Source organism: Andrena cerasifolii, chromosome 14, assembly GCF_050908995.1.
Source record: "Andrena cerasifolii isolate SP2316 chromosome 14, iyAndCera1_principal, whole genome shotgun sequence".
Classification (NCBI taxonomy): Eukaryota; Metazoa; Arthropoda; class Insecta; order Hymenoptera; family Andrenidae; genus Andrena; species Andrena cerasifolii.
Genome location: NC_135131.1, coordinates 8,771,671 through 8,798,251, shown reverse-complemented (window position 1 = coordinate 8,798,251; position 26,581 = coordinate 8,771,671). Strand labels below are relative to the sequence as shown.

At 45.9% G+C, this 26,581-nt stretch overlaps 2 protein-coding genes across 5 annotated transcripts in view; one reads left to right on the top strand and one right to left on the bottom strand.

Moving 5' to 3' along the window:
• Rpl35a (ribosomal protein L35A) overlaps positions 1-9,172 on the bottom strand; it is a 168,803-nt gene extending 159,631 nt beyond the window's left edge. The window contains exon 1 of the mRNA XM_076827212.1: positions 9,163-9,172. The gene's annotated coding sequence lies outside the window, so the exon portion shown is untranslated. The remainder of the gene's footprint in view (positions 1-9,162) is intronic.
• The window catches only part of Nlg-5 (neuroligin 5), a 158,710-nt gene that overhangs the window by 30,639 nt on the left and 101,490 nt on the right, over positions 1-26,581 (top strand). For all 4 annotated transcript variants that reach the window (XM_076827164.1, XM_076827162.1, XM_076827163.1 and 1 more), the window contains exon 2: positions 15,015-15,147. The gene's annotated coding sequence lies outside the window, so the exon portion shown is untranslated. The remainder of the gene's footprint in view (positions 1-15,014; positions 15,148-26,581) is intronic.

Genomic DNA, 26,581 nt, shown 5'->3' with positions numbered 1-26,581 from the left:
AGTATCGCGGAAAAACAGGGAATAATTCAATCATTTGCCTATCATACTGACAGTTTCCAGTGCGAGCTCGCGGGTCGCCTTTTCAAAACCATCGCTCCGTTTCAGAATTCTCCTTCGAAGCTCGCCATTCGCGGGAAGCCAACGGAAGCTGTTCTGGACTTAAATAATCGGCGGAAAAACCAAATCACTGCGCATTCATCAGCCATAGGAAATGCGCCGTTGAATCGTCGGCAATAATACCGAAGTAAATCCAATTTTTCATGGGCGACGTTAAAGCGATGCAAAATAAATGCCCCTATAACTTATCCAAGGAGAAATGAGGGGCGCATTTTTCTAAACTCGACTCGTAAACGATAAATAACCGCGTTTCGACCTCTCGCGGTGCCGCTGCGTTGCAGAAATACGAGTCTCGGTAATATATTAAAACTGAGAGAAAAAAAAATAGATATGTTTCGGCGAACTCACAGGTAGAATGCAGAGAATTGTCGAATGGGAATTAAGCTTGTAATCTGGAATTATACCATCCCGAGTGATTTTGCTACCAACGGGGCGGTGTTTTACAGATTCATATTTAATCTATCGTGCCTGGCAAAATATTTGAGAAAATTCTCAAGAGCTCCTCTGTTATCCCCTTTTAATCCAACGAATCTCCTTGATCGTTTTCTAAACGTTGAACGTTGCGCAGAATCTCAGTAAAGTTAATTTTCCCAAAGGTACAGGCGTGCGTCTCGCGGGACGCGAGATCGACAGTCATCCAGAGGGTGGGTTCAAGTCGTATGGGCCATCTCCCTTGCGTTTTTGTTTACCCGCGCCTTACGACACACTCTGCATAAAACAAGATGCCTGATCGTGGCACACCACTTGCGCCGCGCTACTTCTGCTTATCCGCGACAAGATCCACGTACAGGCTGCAAGTAACGGCCTCGAGAAGATGGCTGTATCGCTCGAGCCACTCGCTGAGAAAGACTTTTAGTGCCCGTGCACGGCATTCGCGGCACGAAAATCCGTTCTGAGCAGTTTCCTTAATGATCAGCGCGCCCCATCTATGCCCTCGGCCCGTGTGCTGGGGGGGAACTTTTCATTTCAAAAACGCGGCTCAATTCCTCGAGACTGAGAAGCTAAATCTATTGGATGGCGGAGTGCATCTTGCTTTTCCAGCTGCGCGAACATCGGGGGAAATTGGTCGTGCGATTATTAAGCCATCAGAAATGTTTTCGAGTTCGTTTGGATTTTCTGAGCATCGAAGTAGCAGTGCTCTTTGAATGCTAGGAGAGGGTGGCTCGAAGGAAGTGGCTTGAATTTGTCTTTGAAAAATGCACGGAGAACAGTGTGGAAGTTGCCCGTGTGCGTGGAAGAGGGGGTATCAGCATCCAAGAGAGTTTGGATCGATGAAAGTTGGTCCCCTTCTCCTCGTAGACGCTGAATTCCTTTGGATCCCCAATTACTGCCACTGATGATCGTTCAGCTTCCCCTTACAGGGCTGTAACCTGAAGATAATCATTGTTCTCGACGCAGCGAATGGCCTTTTAGTTTCGCTGCTGAGACAGTGCCCAGTACGGGGTCGATAGGTGTGATCCTGGAAATTTGGCGCAGTCGAGGCGAAGGAATTTTTAATCGAAACTTCGCAGCGTTAACTAACAGATAAACTTAATTCTCTAAGTATCTGATAATAAATATGAACTGTGAGTAAGTGTCCACGGATTGGAGAACAATAAATTGCATCAATTTATTACTTCATTGAGAGCAGAGATCAATGGAAGTTAATTACGCAGATTGATAAATCGTGCCGTGGACAATTTTTTATTTGCCCCTTTAATCAAGGAAATTGCGAGCGTCCCGTTTTCTTTGCCCGATTCATACGTAAACGAGCAATCCCAGGAAGCGTGCATAAACGGTTCGAAGGTATCAAATTATACACATTCTCAATTTATTTCAATTTATTTCCGATGGAAATATGAAAGCTTATTGGCGTTTCTCAGTCGTGCTATATTTCCTCGTCGAACTAAGTAAGATTCGAGCCAGCGGAGACTTGTTTTGTGGTATGCTTCGTTATTTACTGAATTTCCGCGACACACGCCTGGAGCATTAATAAATCCGCAGCGAAATGAACGGCGGGTAATGGGAAGTATTAATTTTAATGCGCGCGATCGACGACACTGGTTGCAAATATTTGTCATGATAATCTAACCGTCTGTCTGCCGTGTTCGATAACGGAGTTGGATATCGGGACGCGTGATATATAACGCGAGAAATCGTTGTGCAGGGAATCCCACTTAAATTCAATCGAACGGGCCATATCCCCAAGGAACTCAGAAAGAATAATACTTCGGGGGTGGGGGGAGGAAATGCATTTGTATTCCATGCAGCAGTATGCGCCACTCTAAAAATTCACGGGAGGTGGCAACCACGTGCGTGTGTCGACCAAACAGAAGGATTTTCCAGTGAAATATTGACCTTTCACGCCATTCAAGAGAAGATTAATAATCCTCCGACAATAACATGAATTATTAAGGTAAAATAATTCAAAATTTATTCTTAAGTGACGGGTAACAGATATTAAATCATATTTCACATGAGGAAGTAGAAATTCTCTCTGCAATACTGTATTACAAAGCCACATTGTCATCAGTTCCCTTTATTCGTAAGTTAGGGGGTAGAAGCACGACGACTGGCGATATAATAAATACCATTACCCAGACGTACGTTTTTACAGTGTACAATGATTACGTGGCAACGAAACGACATTACTGAGAAAATTAATTAGCCGGGCCACTTAGAGTAAATTAGTGGTTACAGTTATAAAGGTTCTGCGATGCAAATAGGTACAGGAATTGGACGAGGGACCGGATGAACCCCGGTTAAACTCAATCGGAACGGCAACACTCCCATGGGTGGGGGATGTGTATCTCTTTGCCTCGTCTCCGTTATCCTGCGCCCCTGTGATCTTCTCTAAACGAACGTTTGCCCGGGCAGCTTAAACCAAACGAGCTGCATTAATTACTTATCGATCAGCCGCTCGAACCTGTCACCCGAGACTATTGAATCTTCTTTTTATAAGGCTCGCGTATTTTGCTTTATTCCGCGATTCCCGGTGTCAAGTATACGCGTAATTGGGGCACGAATGAGGGTAACAGGGGGTGGATAAAACAAGAGTACCTAGTGGCAAGGTACTAAACACATATTTCGTCACTAATTACAAATATTTACAGAGCTCCGATACATAATATCGAACAATATCGATGTTTGTAAAAGTTTCCCACCGTCACGGTTCCGCTTGAATCATTCCACATTCGACTATACAAGCAGTGCGTACCTACCTAATTTATTTCCGACCGAGCTTCCGCTTCAAATCACGTCACCTCGAGCCAGCTTAAGCACCCTACTTGCGACCGCAGCTGAAACATACAGAACCCCTAATTATAATCGTTCCATGAATACCTCCCCTCGTCCCGCCACCCAGTTTCTACCCCCATCCCCTAATCTGTTGCGTGGCAGCTACGCTTTAGCCAGGAGATTAACCAAGAAACGTGAAACGAATCCGTGAAACGGTGTGCATCGGTCGGCACGCGGCACCGAATCGGATCGTTGGATCGGGAATGCGACGGGAAGGATTCGAAAATGGGACAGCGCTGCGGGCGTTTCGGAGGGGCGGGAAGGGTTGGATTCCTGTGGCCAACGCGCCTGCAGCGGTAAAAGACGAGGCGCGAGATACGACTCGGAGGAATGTCTGCGGTGCCAGCTGCGGAAACGTAATTTCTCGCTACGTTGCCATCGGCGAAGCTTCACCGTTCCTTTCCTCCAGCCCCTCTGTACTAGCTCTTTCAACGCCACCGCCGAAAGTGTCAAGCGACAGGGAGAACGCTGGAAACATGTCTGTCTCCCTTTTCCAACCCCCCACCCCCTCGACGCTCCCCCTGCTTTTCTCATTCCTCCTCGTTTTTCTTTCATACCACCTTGTCGCTACCCAGTGTACACCTTGTCCGTCTTTTCCTGTTTCCCCGTGGTCTTTTTATCCCACCGCTCGCGTTTGCACTCTAGCTCGCTGCTCCTTTTGCTCCTCCTTTTTGCACTCTCCCTTCGCCCTGTCTCTGCTTCCCTGCTCCCCCGTTTCTTTTGCCCCCTCCTTTTCCACCATCCTCTTCAGATTCCCCCTTTCATACATTCTCCCGGCTCTTTCACCTCTTGCCTTCTGCTTCTGTGAATCTTTTGCTCCCTCGTTTGTGCCCTCGCCCCTTCTTCCCTTTCTTCTCCGAATATGCAGCGATTTTCCAGAGAGATGTCCCTCGTTGGTATATATTGTTACGATTTCATTCGCGGCTCGTCTGGTCTTAGCACCGCAGTCTCCTCCAGTACCCTTCTCTCGTGCCGCTCCCGATCCCATCTGGCTCGTTCCCTTCTCCCCCTTCGATTTTCAATCTGCTGATGGTGTCTCGCCAGAATCGGCCAGCCGAGATTGACCCTTTCTGTGCGGCAGCGTCGACAGGGCGGAAAGACGACCCTTAAATCTTTCATGGGCCATTTCGTGCACCCCCGTCCCGGAAGTGGACGTCTGCGATCTTCGCGACGCTGCACGACTCAGACGCGGCCCTCGTAATTGGCCTCGTTTATTGACCGAACCCCCGGCCCAGCGGCTAACTCGTTTATTTATCGAATGCCCAGCCTCCGAATCGACGGCAGGGAAACGCTGGCAGGACGTAACTGTTGTTTATTCGCGTCTGGCCGACGCTCTTCCGAGACGGTGGCTACTCTGTTTACTTTTCATTAGGAGGGGGGGATTAATTTTTATTGGAATTCGCAGCGATGTAATGAAGCACTTCCCCTCCCGTGGCCGCGTTATGGACGGATTTGAGTGTGCAGTTAAACCTCGACTCGCCACTCTTATCGACGATCATCGGTGAATTCGCGGGGATGTCAAAGAAACTACCCACTGTTACGAGACGAAACGTGGGAACTTATTGCTCTCTTAAGGGTGCCTTCTGGTCAAAACGCTTGATTTTCATGAATTAAAAAAAAAGAAACTGAATAACATACAGTGAAAAAGCTTTTTAGGCTTTATTACTACATATTTGAAGAACAAATAAAAAAATTATTGTTGGAATTTTATAAATTTTTGCATCAGATAGACAGCATGCATTGCACCACTGTAGAAATTAGAGCTCTTGATGGGCGCCATCAGAACTCGTGACAGCATCGTCTGAAATAAAAAAACTAAGAATATTCTTCAAATATATGTGAACGATTATCGCCTTATCCGTCTTCACCGCAAACAATCAATCCGGCGATTTTTAGCACATGTTTAAACACAATTTTGCAAAGAAGCATGTCGTTCCGCGCATACATCCGTCCATAAAAAAATGGGTGATCCAAAATTTCGCATATATTTTAAGAATATTTTTAGTTTTTTATTTGGGACCTGGAGCTTTAATTTCTGCACTGGTACAATGAATGCTGTCTACCTAATGCAAAAATTTATAAAATTCAAACAACAATTTTGTCATTTGTTCTTCAAATTTGTAATAATAAACTCTAACAAGCTTTTTTACTGTACATTGTTCAGTTTCTTTTTTCCAATTCACGAAAATCACTTACTCTTCAAGCGTTCTGACTGGAGTCCACCCTTAAAAGAGAATCATTTTACTTGAAATTAATCGTGCGGAATTCTACGCACTTCATTTCTGATTCTCAGTTGTGAATTCTATTATCCTTGAAGCGACAGCGATAAAACGCGTGGAGTATACGGATGGCCGAGGGCGGCAAAATTACTATTGAAAATTGTACGCGAAATGAACAGAGGAAGGCTTTCGCCTCGCTTGTAAATATCGCGAGAGGGATGCGGCAAATAAACGCGAACGACGGGACATCTGGAGAGTAAAGGCTCCGGGAACGGTATGCGGGGCATCCTGAAGAATTTAGACCCATGATTCCTGGAAACGTTGGGTCATCCTGAAGGAAATGTCGTCAGCTAGAATGCAGATGTAAAGTGGACGTAGCGGGCATGTCTCCTTCAAGTATCCGGACCGTGTTTCGTATTCCGCCGCCTCGTATCATTTTATGTATCTCGCGCGACATATACCCCCAATAAATGTCGACATTCTCAGCGTGCACGCTGTTGAAGAGAATATCTCCTTCAATTAATATTTCCTCCGCGCGTTCCTCGGCGCCGCGAGAGGCGACAGTTACAGCGGCAACAGAATCCGCATACCAAAGGAAAGAAACATTGAAAAATAAAGTCTGCCATCTCGTATGCCATAAATGGCCGATCACGAGCTACACGGCTGTAAACCCGTACGTGCGCCGCGTCCTTAAAACGGGACAACGATGGTGTCCCATGAAAACTTGACGCACCGCGAACGACCCGCTATCAAAATCGATACACTCCTCGCCTTTTACCACCCTCCGTACGATGCTTCCACGTTGATCACGGTCCCCGTGGGTGGAGAAGTAACGAAAGGGGCGGGCGGAGTTTCCTCGAAACGCCGCGGTGCCAGTAATTGGAAAAGCGACAACGGTTTCCGCAACGAAACAATGAAATATGAGGATTTACAGCGGCTATTTTTCTAAGGAACGCGGGGATGTATCCACGGGAACGGGGAAACGCTGCTAGTCCGGCTGATTAATCGTCTTTCACTGACGAACCAATATATCTATCGCGCGAAACCAACACCTAGTCGAGGTATCTATCAATCGCGCGAAAGCTTTCGCGGGCACGAGATTCATCAATGCTACTCAGAGCAGGGATCACGGATATCCGTTTTATTTCCAATGGAGGGGGCGATTCTTTAAACCCTTTCGATGTGTAAAATTGGGGACAGTTTCAGTTCGGATCAGACTGCGAGTAAATTTCCAGGGAAGCTTATAGGAAAGTTCTCCGTATCGTCACGATTCATTGGCAATTCTGGCTATAAATTCCTTGCAGCTGCGGGGACAGAATTTAACTCATATCGAATTCAAATCGTACCCTGGCCCAACTCAGATTTACCTTACGTCTATCTCAAAAACTTGGTTCAACTGTTCCTTAAATCTAACTCGGACGTAACTCAGTCCAGCCGTGCAGTGCTGCATTAACCAATAAGCAAAATCAGCGGGTGTTTAGGGTAGCAGGGGAAAGGGGCACCGTAGAAATTTTCTGAATTTTAAAATCTAACTTTTGTTAGAAACACTTTTCAGTGAAATTATCGGAAGTGCCTAAGAAATCATGCATTGCGTTGAAGTGATCAACATCTTCTAAGTGCTCAGGGCCTCCAAAGGTCTTAATGCGGCCCTGCAAGCGTGGATTCAGGATTAAAGAGAATACTCCCAGTTTGGTGCATCGCGTCAATGAAGTGTCTGAGTGACTGAAAGAGAAGGTGTTATTGGAAAACCGAAATCATCGAGCCTTGTAGCAGCCTGTCGTCCAATAATACACGCCGGGCCCTCCCCGCGACCAGCTGGAATTAATCAATGTTCCTCGGAACGCAGCTCCCACCGTGGGGGCCACTTTATTCCTCTCGCCTCGGAAAAATAGCGGCCGCCACAATTTGTCTCTCGACTTCCGCGTCTGCCTGGCGCGCTTTTAAATTGCATCGAGATATTTCTTGGTGGAGGAACGCCGACCAGGATGAATTTGTCCCGGTGTGCAGCGCGACCTTACCAATTTACAAAGGGCACCGCGGCGGCGCCCCTACTTTTCGCGTCGCGGCCACTTCGGCCAATGGGACGACAGAGCCGACGCATTCCGCTGATTACGATGATTAAAAATCGCGTCGTCCAGCCGTGGGCAGGCTTTAATTAAGTTTTAATGCGGCACACATCCTGCCCGCGTTACCACGGCGCGATTCGCCGGTCCACAGATGCGTAGATAATTTCGCCGGCGCCCCGAACAGTGCGGCTGCCGATCGATGCGACGGTTGGTGATGAATTTTGATAAGCAGGTATGATTCTCTAGCCGGACACGAATCGAAAATGTGCAGTACATTTTCTTCCTGCGAGGCACCGTTCCCGAGGAAAACGGCTTTGAACATTGTTGAGCGCGCGGGGCTCTTCGAGGCTAGCCCCGTGCGCGCAACAATGTTCGGAGCCATTTTCCTGGAAAACTATGGGTCGTACGGGAAAACTTCATCTCGCGTATTTCCTTCCTTTTTCGGTAAAGAATTATTACGCACGCTTGCGGACAAAGTTTACTGCACAAGCGCGAGCATAACGCAGCTATATAAAGGAAAGGCAGCAAATTCCCAATAAGCAGTTGCGATAATGGTGATTCGAGAGCCTCGGCTAATGGCTGTAATCGCTCTTCCGCCACCAAAGCTGACTGGGAAAGGGTTAAAGAGTAATGGCTGAGGGGCTCGACAGAGTGGAGGGTATTATCGAGAAAGAGCTCTGTCGCTTTATTACGCGTTGTAAGCAGGGTGGGGGTGGTAAACGTTTATAGCGTGTGCTCAAATATTTTGCCACGGGAAGCTACCTCGAACCACTTTCTAGCTACGAGCTCCCGTCCAACCTCCGCCGTCTCTTCAACCCTTCAACCCCTACGAGTGGTGGTAACGAGCCTAGTTACTGGCGCATAATACCCCCGTGTGTATTTCTAGCTGCGACTGAAAACGAGTGGCCCGATTGTTCCTGTAATCCCACATGTCGAAAGAAATATTCCCGACGTGACACGGTCGAACAACTCGTTCCCTTTCTCCGTGCGCGCGTTTGTGCTGGGAGGAACTGGGTTGGGGGTGGATTGGCGATCGAGATCTCGGACAATGCAGAGGGCGATGTGAAAGGGGGATGTTCGTAGGTTTTTATTGGTAGTATTGTTCCTATTATTGCTGTTTATAGCAGTGCTGAAGTGATGTGTGGAACAGCTGTAATTGGAATCTTCGAAATTCTGGGAATCGAGGCGACAGTTTTTAAAAGGACTTTAGTAATGCGGTGTATTGCTTGGATCTACGAACGTTTTTCGTTAAGGGGACTAGGGAGTCGAAAAATCGATTTCTTTTATTGCGTTTTCTGAAAGCACTATCTTTTCTGAATAAAATGCCGTTTGGTTTATATGAAAATAAGCAAACTTGTTCATTTGCCAACTAAAAAGGTCAAGCGCTAACTTATAGCGTCACCTTTGCCCAGAAACTTTAACACGTTTTTCTAGAACTTTTTTTTTCTCGTCGTTTTGCCGTATTTGCGACTTGAAAAAATTACAGGATGTATAAAACATGTACCATTTCCCGGCAACCTATTATATCGTCTGTAAAAATTCGAGATTTTCATAAAAAAAATTAAAAAGTCGCGGATTTTTAGTAACCCACAAACACGACCGAGTTTTTCTTGAAATAATCGCAGTTTTTCGGCCAGCAGTTTAACAATTCTGTTTTAATTTTAGTTTTTATTGGTTGCGCGGGCAACTACGGATGTAACAAACAATAAACACACCTTGAAATTGGATTACGTCACTTTTTAAGACCAATAATACAGCAAAACCACCGAAGAACGTTAAAATGTTTAACAGTCAGCATCGCTATTTTTAAAGCACGTGAATATTTCATACCAACTTTTTTTTAATCTCTATGATAATAATAAACATTGGGTAAAAGGATACATCTGAATTGGCTTCCATTTTTTTACAAATACATTATAAAGAAAGTGTTTCTTTCACGGAAAAGATAGGGCGCCCCAGGAGGCTCCACCAAGTACCGAACGTTAAGCAAAACTGGTAATTCTTTTGTCCCACTAACTTTCTTGAATGCTTACATTTTTTCCAGATAAATTTATATTGAATATCAATATTTCAGTTTAACCAATTGGACCATATGAACAAAAGCAGTGTACAACGATGAATAGGTGCATAATAAACTTGATTTATGTTGCATATTAAATAACAATTGACAAATATTAACGGGGTGCCCTGTCCTTTTGTCCCTGACTGTATATATGTCTACGAACGCAGTTAAATAAATACAAATCGAAGCTCTGACTAAGCGAGCCAGAGTCGAACCCTCCTGAAAGAGGCTGCTGCCACTTTCGGAGTCGTTTCATTTTTCAAAAGTGGAACTCGCACAATGGAAGTTCCCTTGGACAATGGAAGTTTTTCTCCAACTTCTCGGTTTCCCCTGCAACGGGTTGCAGAAACGGAACCGTGTCGAGCACCGTCGAATAAAACCGAAATAACACAATAATTTTCACTCTCTCGCCGCCGTCGCACCTTTCTCGATAAACACTCGGATTTTTTTACATTTCCCGAGCTCTGGTTATTTTTCTCCGCGTGCCAGCGGCACCACCCGTTCCCCCAATCAGTGTCCAATAAAATCTGTCTCGTTAAGTCGAATATCCTTCTTGCGAGGCCGCGGTGCGAGCGCAAAAATATTTTGGTCGCTTCGCTTTAAAAAGTGGTAACCTGGCCCCGGTTGCCGCGCATAATGCATCCACCCACACAGACAGGCGGGGTAGGAGAACTCAAAACGAGTATTGCGACTCTTCTTGTAATCTCCGTTGGCGGTGGGGGTCGGGGGAGGAAAAATTTGCATCGCGAGACAATAGCGATGCTAGAAGTCCCCGGTGTACTTTCCGTTTGCGTACACGTTAGCAGACGAAAAAGTAGGCCGCCCTGCAAAAATGGACGGTCCCTTTGTCATTTAAATTGTAATCGTTTCCTGTTCCTTCTCGGACCCTGGTCGAAGGAAATCGCGCTTGTGCGAGGAACCCTGTGAAACGGCAAACCCTGACCGTATCAATTCGTTGGAACGGCCGGCAATGTTGTTCTTCCAAAGCGTGCGCCGCTTGTTTTACGGGAAAAAGAAAGGGATTCCGTATTTTATAAATAACTGTACGCTGTGTACCTTGGCAATACGCCTGGGCAGAGGCTGGCCACCATTAAACACAAAAACGTGGAGGACCATTGAACGGAATTGAGGACCTCGCAACAAGAGTGTGCAGCTTCATTTTTCACAGTTTTTGAGTAAACGAGCGATTGCGAAATTTCAATCTGCACCCATTACTGTTTTGCGCAATGCGAGTCCTCCAGATTTGAAAAATTTGCCAAAAATAGAAATAAAAACTTATTAACTCAATAAGTATCACTTGTTCTGAAAATATATAATTTTTAATTAGTGTTGTCCTTCTAATGTTAAGGCAAAGCAATAATTTTATAAACTGTTTTTTCTAATTTATTTGACTGTGGTAAATATGGAGATTTGGCTGGAGCGCATCATTATTGTTTGTGCGCTACCTAAATCCGGTGACTTCTTAATTTTTTTTTGAAAATCTCGAATTTTTACGGACCTTATCAGAGGTTTGCGCCGAAATGGCAGATGTTCTACACATCCTGTAATTTTTTCCAAGTCCATCTGAACCTCAATTCGTCCGCAATCAGGAAAAAATTCGACAAAAACGCGTTTAAAGTTTCTGGGCAAAGGCGACGCTATAGGTTGCCGCTTGACGTTTTCAGCTGCCAAATCCACAATTTTGCGAATTTTACTACGAACCAAGCGGCATTTTATTAAGAAAATATAGTGCTTTCCGAAAATGCAATAAAAATCGATTTTTCGACTGCCTAGTCCCCTTAATATTAGAACAGAAATGTAGAGTAAAAGGTAAATTATCAGCCTCGAAAAGGGGATATGAAACTTCGTTACATATCTGCACTCTGCAGTCTCGAGTTTCCACGGTGACACAACATTCGTTCTTCCTTTGAAATTCTTCCCCTCTCGTTATTCTTGAATTGTGGATATCAGAATAATACATTGGGAGGGATGTAACGTAATATAACGTGTACCTAAATTTACAGTGAGTTACACTGGGATAAATCTCGTGACTTTTACGGCTCGCCAGAATAAGGGACGCAGAAGCATTCGGTGCAGCGTCTGCACGTAGTCGAAGATTGTACGTCACGATTATCTTCTCTCTGTCAGGTGGGCACGCGAAACGCTCTCCTCCCCCCGACGTATCCTCTGGGGGGTAAATTTACGTTTACCCGGGCCACGGGAAATTAAATGTCGATAGGAATGCCGATTCAGTTCGTGGAACGACCGTGAAGTCTCGTGTCTGAGCAGACGTAGATAAACTAAAATTCAACGTTTAGTCGATCCTCGTGCCTCGATTCGAAAAGTTTCGACTTGGATTTCAATTACTCGTCCCGAGGGCCTTCCCAAATGACGATACACGCCGCACTCGCATAGTCAGGCACGCGTCAACGTTCATATATTTCCTTGCCCCAATTCAGTTAAAATTTAATCAGAACATTAATGTTCGAAAAGGAGATTCGAAGAGGTATACAGCATTCAGTGTTAATGTCTGCATTGTGCGCAACTACTCATAGGTTTTATCCAATGGTAGATTACTAGCTTGATAACGCGGAATTTCATCCTTTGAATCATTTTTGTACGCTCGGTACGTTCATGGAGTGCAATGTTCGTTTCAGATCTTTCTCCTTTTACATTCATTTAGTCGTGGCTGAAGTAGTTTTCCGCTGCGAATTATGGGGATCGCGGGGAAAGGGATTGAGATTTTAATGAAGCAGCGTGGAAATAATCAGCTTATACTTCACATAAATGGAAACAGAATTTTTAATATCGCTGCAAGTAGCCACAAAATTAATTTGTTGCTCGAATCCACTGAGCTTCTGTTTTTCTGATTCGTTGTTTGCTTCTGTACCATATTGCAATCGCACAGTAGCGCGCGCAGGGTGGAGTGTATGAATTTGTAAGCTGTTCCCTCGAAAATGACTAGAGGTAGCGGCAGAATTCCCGTTTCCCTGTTTTCGAGACCGATGGAATCCCTTGAAATGTTTCCTACCTTCATAAAACGAAATGACATACGAACTTCCTCATTTATCCGCGCTCCTCTCAGATATAAACAACATTTAATTCAATCCCTCTGCTTCCATATTTCGCGTAGTACCTACTTTCTGTTTATAGCCACCGAAGACGACGAATGTTAAACACATACACAATGAAACTCATCGGCATGAGAAAGCAATTCACTGAAATGAAAGCAGGCTTTACACGATTATAATTGATTCCCAAATTTTTGCCGCAACTTCTCTCCATAAATTACTACCCAAAACCACTGCAGACGAGTGCCGATCCGCGCGCACTGCTCGAGAATAGATCGAGAGGATGCCGGTGATCTCTCGCCGGCGTCGATGGAGGATTAACGCGAGGGCCGTGCAACGGAAGTGGCTTCTCCGGCGGCGAACGGAAGCTGCGTTCGATACGAGACGCGCCGTCTCGTTCCTCTAAAGTGATTCGTTATCGCGCGATTAGCAGCGGCACGCGAGCTTAATTTCAGCTAAGCTCGAGGAAAAGTTCGCCCCGGCTAATGAAGACCGATTGCCCCGGACAGGAACTGGGGCGTGAGCTTTTATCGTTCCCCCCTAATTGGATTAGAGAAAATAATTCCCGCTTCCGTACCATTGCTCGCGATAACGCGTCGCCTCGCAGAAGCGTATGCTAATTTTTGCTAATGGACTAGCAACCAGGCCGGCCGCTAAATCAGCGCTTCCTTTTTAATTCGCCCCGGCGTCGACTTTCGGGGTCGCCGGAACGGCTGGATCACTCTCGTCTGACCCCTGATGTTCTTTGAGCCTCGGTAGCTTCTTTTCTTCGAGAACCTCTTCTCGAAGAACGTTCATAATGTCACTGTGGATACCTAGTAGGTTCGCAGGTATTAGATCTGTAACTAGATTCACTTCTAGGTGTTCCAAATTGTAGGTAGATAATTGAATTACAAACGGCTCTTCTTTCCATTAACACGAATCACACTAGTTAAACGATCGTGCTGCTAGAAGGAGATCAGAGCCTGATCTGATATCTGGGATAAATACTGTGCGCCGAGCTGATAGTTACGAAGTTCGGCAGTTCAATTTGATCATGCAACTCTCTAAACCACTTTTTGGGCTACCAAGTTGCTGAGAGGGACTAACACTCCTGCCGGAGAGCTTCCAGGGGTTACACAGCCCCTAAACCCGGGCGTTCAAGTGTTCCGAAGTGTTACGATATTACCTGCGATCCAAAGTTAGCAGGATCAGCCAGGCAGATGACTGAAACTGAACGTAGCCTGTCAAAGACACAGCACAGTCCACTAGACACGTACAATGTAACTCTGCCTCGACAGTTTCACCTCTTTGTATCTGCCACGGATTCATCCTCCCCGTTCCGCCAAATCGATATCATACAAAAGAAAGAAGATACCGCAAATCCAGTAGCTCTTTCAAGAAAAAAAAACTCGATCCCGCCGGTTCTTGTGACCAAGGTACAGTAGTTTACAAGTGTCACATTATTGTGCACACACCCCTCGAAGCAGGGCTGTCCAAGTTATATTTCAAGCGTCGCTGGGACGAGCAGAATTCCTCGCGACGATAAATCAAGCCCCCTTAAACGAGCGCGAGATCTACGGCAGGGCTCGCGCGACAAAATAACGAACGCGAGGGTGGAATATTACTGGGTGTCGGTAAGGGTCGCGGCACCGAATCCTTTTCAACGGGAGCAACGTGTTTAACGCGACTATTTATTCTCTCCTGACCGTCGACGAATTTCTTTCTCTCCCTCAGGTCCGTTCTAAAAACCGACCTCCGCTGAAGGTGGGGGTGGCGGCGAGGGCTCAATGGGGGTAGATGGAAATGAAAGAGGGAATTCCAAGCACGACCGGCGTCTCGTCCCCACGAAAACGGGGCCTGCCACCGACTTGCTCGGGCTGTGCACGTAATTTCATAAAGTAGTTAGTCTCAGAGGCTGAATATTTCCACGGCGGTACACGCGCGCCGGGGCGCGCGAACGCCGCACGGAGCCCGAGCTTTTTTCGTTCCGAACGACTTTCCTTCGGCGACCGATAAAATAAGACGACCGGAGAACTCGTAAGTAAGCCGCGGAGCCCCGGCTCGAAAATGCAAATGCAATTAAGTCGTGACAACACCCCTTTGCTCACCCCCCTCCCACCCGTCTCCCTTCCGCCCCATCTGCAACAGCCTCGTAAAGGTCTCGATGTTTCTCTCACTCTCTCTCTCTCTCCTTCGGCGTTTCGTTGTTTTTTGCTAATTCCTTTTTCTTTTCTTGTTGCAGGGGGCCTCTCACGGATTCAGGACGCCAGTCGTGAACTTGTTGAATCGTGGAAGGTACGAGACAGAATCGGACGCGGAATCCTCGGGCTGATTCGTTCTGCGGTCGGCTGGCTGTGGCCCTGTTTCTCTGTTTGGTGAGTTTTAATGACGTAAACTTCGGTACAACTTTAGCGACTCCGCGTTTGGAAAATAGTAATGAGGTCCGGGGGGAAGAGGTTTTTGTTCCTCGTGAAGATTTCTGCGCGCCCGGAGGATATTCGGGCGGAGTGTTTGGGTGTCATCGGTTTGTCGAAAGTTAAGCTTTCTTCGAATATTGTAGAATCTTTCGGTGGGGTGCGCGAGTCCGAGAATCACTGTGTTTCGTTGAGTGCTCGAATAGTTTAGGGCGAGAATTTATTGCGTCAAGTCGATGGAGCGGAGGGTTGAATAGTGCAGACGCAATTAAGTCGCGACAGTACACTCTATACCGTTTACGGCCCTCGGTAACGACTCGCTAAATGTTCGGATGTTTTTATTGTTCCCGATAAAAACGACTTCGCCGAGTGAAGTTGGTACGCTCGCACTTAATTTATAATGGCGCCATGAATTCTTACGGTCCCCGCGACCCTACCGTAAAGCTCGTATTGCTGCTTTAAAAATTATGAAGCGTTTTAACGAGTCGAGTGGCAGGGCCTGTAAACGAAGGTTCGTAAAGTTTCCTGATGGGCCGGGTTGATTACGTGTATATTACGGAACTGGGTAGTTACTGATTATTCGAACGCATCGGTTATTAGTGATGAGTTCTGACTTTAATCAGACTCAACTAAAACGTATCATAGATCTAATGCTACTATATGGATTTAATTCAGTTTAGATTTCATTCAGACTATAGATCAGTGATTCCCAACCTGTGGGTCGCGAAGAATTTTTAGGGAGGCAGGCTGTCGCAGGTAATATGATTATTATAAAAGGGGATGCGACTCAAAAAAGTTTGGAAACTCTAAAGACAGACTTTAATGGCTCCTCAATACTATTGTTCATAAAACTCGGGCTTCACTTAGTGTTCAACCTTAGACCATGGTTTAACCTATGTCAGGCTGTAATTACAACTTAATGAACCCTAAATCTAATCATAGTTGGCTAACTAGATCCATCTTAGATCATATTCTACCACATCAGACATTACTCAAACACATAAAAAACATAGTTGAACCTATCCCAAACCTATCGCGTTTCTTATACGTCATGCATGTCCCAAAAGCTGCGGCCTGCATTTGCCAAAGCGCGGTCTGCTGCGCTTAACAATTCAGGGAAGGTCTCAGGAACGTCCGCGGAAAGCCCCGATTCGAAGGGAAATCCAGGAAAGTCGAGGCAGATTCTATTTTTCAGGTAACCGCGAGTAGTCGCGATCTGTCAAGGAGGGTCGAGGCCGTGTCTGCATTTCAAGCGTGGATTTCAATTACGCCGCCCTTCCCCGTCACATAATCTTCGTGGTCACGAGCCGCAGGCCTCCCCCGATGCACTCGAGAGGGGAAAAAAGCTCGCCATCGCTTACTGTCGTCCTCTCCCGCGACGATTCCGCATCCTGAATACTTAACAGGAGTCGCGAACCTTCTTTGAATTGTAAAGCGAATCAAAGCGATACTACCTGAACCGCTTTCCCTCCACCGGTCGCAGCTACTGCGGCCGAGGGTTCTGCGTGAAACAAAATTTCAGCTTGGATTTTAATGGGTCTGGAAGGCCAGGCAGTCCCCGGCGAAACTGTTCCTTCCTTAGATCAGAGGATACCATGTGTCCTACAGAAATTCGAAACCTGTAGTGGGAGAAATAGAGTACTTATATAATTCCTTGTATTATCGCGTTACGCCTCGGCTCGGTTAGACGAAAGCTCTTTGCTAGCTGTCCCTGTATCCAAATCGAAAATTGGTGAATATTGTTTGGTGCTCGTGGATGACTGAGGAAGGTTTTGAATAGGGGAAGAAGTATTTTGAAGCTGCAGGTGAGGTTTTACAGTCAGTCGAATATTAGAGGTACAGTAGGCAAGTGGTCAAAACGGACACCTGATAAATGGGAACTTCTACAAGGTCTGTGACCCGTTCCTCATCTCTTTGTATCAAAATTCTCAAGTAATCTCATTCTATAGATCCTCCCCTTTTGTCTCACTTCAATCGAACTGATCTTCTCGAAACTTTTCTGTCATGAACCAAAGACTTTAATTTATCTCAAGAATCCATCATTTTCATACATATTAGGAGATTAACACGAATAAGCAGCTAATAATAGAATCCGGAGTCTCGCAATGACCGCAGAACGCGAATCATCCGACAGCTCGCGACGTTCGTCAGGCAAAGGCCCACAGACGTTCCCTCAGCACAGAAGTACGCGTGGAAAGCGACGTCGCGACGAAGGAGATGTATCAATTACGAACGATTGAAATAGCTGAATACATTTCGATGGGGCGTAGACGGCGATGGCTCCGATATTGAAACCCTCCAGGACGTCGGACGTGTCCGTTTCCTCGTTGACGAGTTTCGAATCGAACGAGCTGTCCCACCCGCCTTCCCCGACATTTTTATTATCCCAATAGGATCGAAATGAGCCGGCGGATCGTTGTGCGCGACGCGGCCAGCTCCGTTGCACGTAGACGGGGATCGATCCGGCAAGAAATTCGATTCCGTGGTTTCCGCATGCGTCGCGCGCGATCGTCGAACTTCATGAACTATGCGAAGTCGGTTCTCGTGCGAGAAACGCGGATTATTCGGGAAGTTCCGCCGCTGGTTTATCGATTCCCGTGCAAGAAGTATTGGAATAACCGCGCCGCGGTCGCGCAACGCTCAAATACGATGTACGCGCGAGTAAATACGCGAGCGAGTTCGGGAACCACCTTGAGGTAAATGGCCCTGAGAATATAATCGTTCTACAACCACTTTTTACGAGCACATAAAGGGAAATTAACGTGAAATATGAATCGCGAGGACGCTGGCCGTTTTAGTCTCCGGACTCAGTTGGTTTTTAAGTGTGAGCTGAATATCTGTGCTCTTAAGGGTAGTAGGCAGTCGTTTCTGTCTAAAATGATGCATTTCTGCTGCAATTAATCACAAAGAAACAAGTTGACGCTGAGACTTGGTCTTTGGCATGAAGTTTATTAACATCATAAGCTTTAAAAAACTTGTTTTTTTAGTAGAAAATATGCATTATATATGACGCTATAAATGGATCATTAAAGAGGCTTTTTTATAAAAGTTTCTTCTGTTTTGCAGTGATATCTCAAAAACGGAGGTTCCAATCGATTCAAAACAAATTCGAGCATCTTCACAAAATCTGTAGTTTTAGACCACACCTAAATTAAAGTTAATGAAAACTCTTACTCTTTATGAAAACAAACTGAAACCACATTGAGACCCCTTTACCATCACTCCAAGCCCCAAACGATGAGGTCTTAGTATTTTTTCATAAAGAATAGGAGTTTTCATTAATTTTAATTTACGTCTGGTCCGAAACTACACATTTAGTGAAGATGCTCGAATTTGTTTTGAATCGTTTGGAACCTCCGTTTTTGAGTTATCACTGCAAAACAGAAGAAACTTTTTTTAAAAAAGCCTCTTTAATGATCCATCTATATATAGTATCATACATAATGCATATTTTTGACTAAACAAACAAATTGTTTAAAGCTTATGGTGTTAATAAACTTCATGCCAAAGAACAAGTCTCAGTTTCAGTTTGTTTCTTTGTAATTAATTTTAACAGAAATGCTTCAATTTAGACAGGAACGACTGCCTAGTGCCATTAATAAGGCAAGGACGGTTCCTAGTTGCCAGACAATTCAGTGTTCACTCTTATTTGACAGATACAAAGCACCGTCTGATTTATCGTGCACATATATCACTTATCTTCCTCCTCGATAGTATCACTTCGTTTTCGCACACATTCTGTGTTCACCGTACAGTCAAGTGTCAATTCGGCGTCCACCATCCATCATGAAAGGGTTAACTACATCCGACCTTCGTGCCATAGAAAGGGACTAGACAAAGCTCCCTTTACACTACATCGCTAACAATGTTCAAACAAAGGCTCGTCCATCGGTCTCCACGCAGTTCGTATATCCTCCCTTTCCGTCCGTCTGACCTATTACTGGCTCCTCCGCTTGCCCCTCGGCGGAGCACAAAGTAGCCACGTGGCCGGGACCGTGCAATTTCCTCGGGCCCTTTAATTTACCACAGAAATCGAACAAGTTCGTTTACAGCAGTGACAGATCCCGTCCGACCGGCGCCCGCCGCGGCAACATTGCGACAGGCTCGTGAAACCGACTTGCATCAACGGAAATTCCACTTTAATGCGTACCACGTCGGCGACGATGGCGGAGGGGTGGCCGTCGTAATTTCAATTTAACTTTTTAATTGTAAGTCGACAGGGTAGATGCCAGGGTCGCGCCGGGCTTATGCATTTTGTTGCCCGCGGGCAAATCTGAGAGCGACCGCAGGCGAGCGTCCCGTAATTTACCGCGAGCCAAATTTAATACTGGAAAGCCATCTGTTCGTGATTCAACCGTCCCACCGCCTCGGCCGGCGTCGCCAAGGAGAGGAGCGCCGTTATTCCCGCGAAACGCGGCTCGGAAATTTGAAAAATTTTAATCTCCCTCCTCAGGGGAGAGCGGCGCCTCGCTCGGCGAAGAGCGACCCGTGGGGGGTGGCTGGAAATATTATTTCAACCCTCTCGTTTCTCTGGTGTCTTATTTTCTACCACTAGGCGAGACACTGTGGATATCTGGATACATTGTACATTTACATCGTGGATTTTGGGGAATTTTTAATTTTATTGTTACTCCGTGAGATTTTTCGGAACCGTTTAAGTTAGGTTTAAGGGATATTAAATAATTTCAGGAGATCGTGCAGAGAAAGATTTTATAAGATCATTGAGGTTTCTTTAGATGAGTCCGCAGGTTTTCATCCCTTATATATCGCAGAACTCTTCGTCACTTTCCAACGGTTTTTATGGGCATCAACGGGTATCTATTCGCTCCGGATTTTATACATTATTTAGAACCTCCTCCGTTCGAGACTGTCGTTTTCCGCGTAAAAGTTGGAAATTAATGTGACATCGTGAGGCGAGAAGGGAGCGTCGGAATAAATTAATTCAGTCGCTTTAACGCGTCGTAAAAATACACTTTTGAAAGAGCCAGTGTAACAGAGTCGCGAAAAAGCGATATTTTCGCGCGGACAAGCAACACGAGTGTTGCCTGTGTAACGTTAACCCCCGGGAGTGTTGCTTTATGCATGTTTCGCCGACTCTACAAAAGCGTCGCAATTATGAAATTATAACCCCTACGCGTGGAGTAGCCGTCCGCCCCTCGTGAATTCAGTTCCCTTTTCCGTCGAATTCGTTTCTTTTGTGAACACGTGTATTTGAACGCTTCGCAAATTTCCCCGCTGCGAGCGCGATGAAATAATTTAGGTAAGATTCAGACAAGCCGAGTGAAATTAAACGAAAGCATCGGAGGGAGGGGACGAAGGAAATGGACGAGCGCAGGGGGGTGGAAGCAGGGACGAAGGCTAAAAAATTGGGATCGTGGATGAGTTCGGTTGGCTGGTTTAGTGGTCCTCCGCGGCACGAAGAGGGTTGCTCGTGAAGTGTCAGAAATAAAAACGAAATTGCGCGGGACCGAGCGTATTTCGGAATTTTTATAACCAATACCCCCTGCTTTCTTTATATCGGGCATAAAATTTCGACGATATATTCGTATACAGGGGAGGCGCTTAAGGGAACTTAAGAACGATGCCTTGGTTAGGTTAGCGGGTTTGATTTAGGAGACCACGTCAGTCAGGTTCGCGATGCTTTTGTTTCTCGTTAGGCTTTTGTAGTTTGGGGGTAATTAGACCTACCTAATTAAAATTTCGAGGTTAGAAGTAACTAAGGGTCTCATTAAGATTTGGGGGTTAGAAGAAAGTGGAGGCTTAATTAAGACTGAGAGGTTAGAAGAAATTAAGATTCCAATTAGTATCAGCAACTAGAAAGAAGTGGAGTCTTATTTTAAACATCCAGAACCTTGATTAAATTTAAAAGCTGACGCTCACAAATCTTACGAACCCTTTCCACCCTCGGGACCACCCAAACCCATCATAAACTTCTCAAAATTCCCTCATTCTGATCTTCCACATTAACAACCCCCAGGCGTTGTGTCTTCGAGCAGTATCAGAAGAACCATCTGTCACCAGGATTCAATCCAATCTTCATATAAAACTGTAAACGTTCTCCCTGCCAGATAGCTAACCCAGCCATCATTCGCTCATCATCCATGTTCTAAAAAATCCCTAAGGCCTAAATGCATCAGCGATATCACCAGACGAGGATCCATCGTTAATACCCGACGCTGAGGCGTCGCCCGATCCCCCGGGAATGCGAAAGTCAAACTCCGCGGGGGGTGGAGGGGGTCTGTGCGCTTTGCAGCTTCGACGCAAAGGGCGGCTGTCCCCTGCATAACCGTAGGTCAAACATGCAAAATCCATCCGGGCACGTGAGCCGCATACGAACGTGTCCCTGCAAACCAAACTCCCTCTCCACTACGTGCCCCACTAATGCGTATAACGAGGGTCAAAGTATACGGAGGATTGCGCGGTCCAGGTGCGGAGTTGCGATCCTCCTCGAGTTCTGCTTATCCTCCTAGAGTTCGGCTTATCTTCCGAAGAGATGGCTGACCGCTGCGCCATCGCAGGGCCGTGCTCACCAATCCTTGACTGCCCACCTAACCCCTGCGACTCTCAACCCGATGTCCCTCGCTAATTGAAGACGATGCATTGAACCTTGAACAAGAGCCTCCGATCCACCCAGCCCCAGGACTTTTCTTTCCAGCGTCCCGAGTAGACATAAGGGTGGGCAGGTTGCACTGAGCTCCCTCCATTTGCATCCCTTCCATTACTTGAAGTACTTGATCCCTCGTTACAGGTATGTCTGCTAAATAATTGTATTGTATTTGTCTTATAATAGTAAGCACATATGCTCAGGTTATTAGAATAAGTTACCAGAATCATTTCTCTTTGTACTAGTTAACATGTTTTGTATACTAAAGGGTATTCCCGTTGATGATAATAATAATAATAATAATAATAATAATAATAATAATAATAATAATAATAATAATAATAATAATCGAAGCGTAGTTTGAGAACTAGCCTTAAGGTAAAAGAATGAGGCATATCCGAATTAGACCGACGAGATTAGAAAAATCCGACTCTCTTTTTCTTAGAAAATCCGACTGCTCGAAAGTATTTGATTACTCGTTATAACGCAGTAGTGTGTATTTAACAATTGCACCGCTGGAGCAGGTATAGAGACCTCGTTCCTTTTGTTCTTTTAATGGCCTGTGTTTTGCAGATGAGACAATAGAATCGGGTGAACCAGTCTGGAAGCGCAGCTCTGTCAATAGTTCGTTCCCCGGTACCTATGTGATTTTTGGACTGAAGGCGGAATTGGCGATTCAGGGAAGTTTTTTTGAGACCGACGTTCGAACGATCCTATAATGGCGTCGTTATTTCTTAGTCACGTGCTAATGTCTGGAAGTGGAGGGACTCGAATTAACTCGTAGCCGGAAGTTTCTGGCGCTGCAATTTCCCCCGTGCCTTTCGATAGCGCCCAGAAACTTTATCCATTCCATAGAGCTAATAGCTTGATTTCTCATATCGATTATCGGCCACGCAACTCTAACGCAGGTTTTACCGGCGCAGAACGTTATGCACCCTGCGACGAATTAATGAACACGCGAATTCAACCCCCTTAAATCGTGCTCCCCGAGCAAGTCACGTGATCCTGGAAAGTAAACTTCTTTTACTAACGATTCAATGCAACCATGCCGCACTTTCATAATTACGTCACGGCGGAAGGCCCGGGAAGTTTCATAAATCGGAAGTTCGGTGAAAAATTACACGGATCGCGCTACTTGCCCATTATTTCCATCGAGAGGAGCTTGAAATTTTACTTTCCTACGATTTTTCCGGTGGCGCCACGTTTGAATAAAGCGAAATCCCCACGAAATGAACGCCTCGTGACGAGCTGAATGGCGCCGCTGTATAATACGAGACGAAATCCATTTCGATCGAAACCTGTGCCCGTCGAAGCGAGGCTCGCGTGGTAGTTGCACGTCGTCCAATCATTTTTAAGAATCCCGAAAGGCGCGTCCCGGGCCATTCTACCCTGAACACAGGGTTTCGCGGGGGCGGAGGGGGCGGCTTGATCCCCCTGGGAACCGAGCCGGGAACTATTTTCGAGATCGAGTCGGAATTAAATCCAAGGTGGGGCCCCCGGCGGGTGTGTGTAGGAGCGTGTGCAGCTGTCGAGCCCACAAGAGCGCCATTAAAATGGAATATGGAGATTCGGGGCGAGGTCTGGGGCCCTTTAAAATCAGTCGCCCGTGATCACCGCGTGCCCGGTGTACAGAGTTTCATTAGACGAGCGGAAGGAAGCGTACCGCGGATTAAAATGTTCTGCCAGGTTCGAAATATCGCGCGTTACCTCGACTCCCCACTGTTCCTTGGAGCATCTGGATTCCATTTACGATGGTATATTCCAGGCTAGTGGTCCCTCCGGTGCAGAACTCATTCTCGTTTGTCTATTAAATGAGAGGGACTCTGCTTGGAGGTTCCATGGAATCAATGGGTGAAGTTTACCAGCAGGAATGCACCTGCTTTGTATTATGCCAACGCTGGACATATGGTATTTTCAAATTGAATTCTACAGTGCGTCTCGTTGACCGTGGGTGGAATCTTAGGGGAGAATTCAGGAGAGCGCGCGAGGTATTTGTCGCAGAAACGATGTAATTGAGTTCGTCACGGGGCTTTGTACTTTGGCCATTTTTGCAAAAACCCTTCATAGTGTTTGGAAGATTATAGTGACTTTCTAGGGGATGAGGTGAAAGGTTAATGAATTTTAAAACGCTGAGGATTCAATTGGTCAGAACCTCTAGTTATCTCGATCAGCAGAAGAAACGCAGCCGCGCCTCCTAAAATTAAATAAAACATTTAAATCGTGGAGGGAAAGGGGCAAGCGTGCCAGCACACTTTCAAGGTCCAACGGGCGAGGGATTCTTCTCAATAGGAGAAGGTTCTTCCTCCTCAGCCGATGAAGAATGACGAAGTTTAAGTTCCGCGGTGTTGTCGGGACCGGGGAAAAAGTAAATTCACGCAACTGTGCGTGCCCCTGGCTGGGGCATCGCCTCGAGTAGAAGTTGCTTAACTCGAGTCCAAGGCTACCCTCCGCCCCAACCACCCCGCCGCTGGTGAAAGACATCTTGCTGGTTTTTAGCCGGGCCCCCGAGTAATTGACTTCCAAGAACTGAAATCTTGTCCCGAACTTTCCGCGGGGCTCCTTTCTGCCCGCGCGAGAGGATTCTTAAACAGTTGGAAGTATTATGACGCTCCTTGGGATAAGAGTTATGAACTTTACCGTGTATCCGACGGTATTCTCCAACTTCTCCGCGGATGTTCAGAAAAGAAGGAACGTTAAAAGGGAGCATCGGGCCGGGTGCTTCCTTGTACCATGCAAGTCGCCCCTGCTAGAACATTAATGAAGACGATGTAGTCGCGGGAACTTGGAACAATCATGGATAAAGCCCACCCTCTGGAAGGGACGATTTGGAATTCTGAAAAAAGGGGACGTCTAATGTCCATCTGGTAGCATAAGAAGGGTTGACAGGCAGGGTTGGTAGATATTCCATGGTACTGTTTTAAAAAGTGGGTGAGTATTTTGTTTCTTAGACAGATGGATACCTACCCTAGTAGTACAAAAGATTGAATACACATACACGTACATACATCACATATTAAAGAGAGATTCAATCTCTCTTTGATATTTAAATATACATAAAATATTTATTTTAGATTGAAAAGCAAATATTTTTTCGGATTATACAGGAAATATTCATTTTATATTAGGACAAAAATATTCCCGAATATTTGCTTCACATTTTCTGAACATTTCTTTTATATTCCATGAATATTTATTTCATATTTTCTAAACATTTATTTCACATTATCTATATGTGTATATAATAGTTGGCTTCAACGTTTCTTTTACATTATAAAGTGTGGCTAAAGAAAAACATTTTTTTAATGTTTGAAAAAAATATTTAACCAATATTTTGTGCTACTAGTTTATGTAGAGGTACCAGGCGCGATTCCGGAAGCAAACTAAGTAGTTCACGTTTCACTTAATCACCGCGTTGTTCGATTAGAACGTTCATTTCTATAACTTCTCGTCTGCCCTCGCCGATTAATTATGAGTGCCCTTTTCCAACGGAGAGAACCCGGAGTCCATCGAAATTTCTTTCCCTCGGTGCACCGCGATAAGAACTCCGCCCGCCGCCGCCGAAACAACGCGACACAAAAGCCCCGCGAAAGTTTTCTTCTGTTGTATAATAAATCCTGCCCCTCCGTGACGTACCCAGCAGGCGCGGGGCGGGATCGTCGAGTTTCCTTCGAGTCACCGTCCTCGAATACCTAATTCCGCGTTCTTTCTCCCCGCGATACGCTGGAAAATGAATCGCGGGCCCCGCAACTTATCTGATCCATCAGGCCACGACACGTTCGGGCCGAAACTCTCGAAACTTCTCTCGCAACGTATATTTCATACTTTAAGCCGGGTTAAACAATGCAATTGCACCTCGCAGGTGCGCCTTCCCACGGGGAACACGATCGTGAGAAGGGATCTGAAAATTACTACACCCAAGATCGATGAAAACGGAGCTATATATCTCGTTCGACAGGGATTATACCCTTGCATCTACACCGGACGGAATTTTATTAAATATATTCGTTTTAAATTCCGTCCGGTGTAGATGCAAGTCGATGGCATTCGTAGATTTGACGCGGGCTGATTGGGCGAAATGAAAAGGGTGTCCGGGACACCTGGTCGCAGAATAATTCCCCGGTGCACCAGGGTGAAAGGTGGTGCTGGAGGTGCCGCTGATGCAGACGTAAGCGGGGCCATATTGTAATCTCTGAAGGTTTTCGTGCACGAACGTAAGCACGGTGTAGGTACACGCGCCTTGTTATGCATGTCTCCGGATATGCATACGAGGGTCGAAGGATGCATATGTAATCTCGCGTGAATATGCAGCGTAACGCGATTACTCGGCAAGAAAACCCGAATTTGTCATGGACGATAGTGCATTTTTGCGGTTACACGAGCCAGCATGATCGCGATGTACTAAATTCCCTGCGTCCACCCCGGACGCCGTGCGAATCCACATGCAGAGTTGCAAACGGTGACGCGTTCCTGTCCTGTGCGCTGGTCCAAAGGAAGTTTAAAATTGTTAGTTCAAGCTTCTGCATTTCTCTTTTGAAATTTTTTTAGTTAGTCGACTCGGGACATTTAATGAAAAACCTGCGCTAAATAATGGGAAATTAAGGATCGCGATCTTTCGTAAAGGTGTTCTAGATTATCTATACGTTGGATTCTTTGAAATTTTTGTTGAGAAATCGCTGAACATTCGGTGCGGAGAGTTTGCAAAATGGAGCGTATTATTTTCACTTGCAGTTCCTTTTCAAGTGCTTGTTTTTCCACGCGCAGCCACGTAGAGGAGGAAGGAACGCCTGTTCT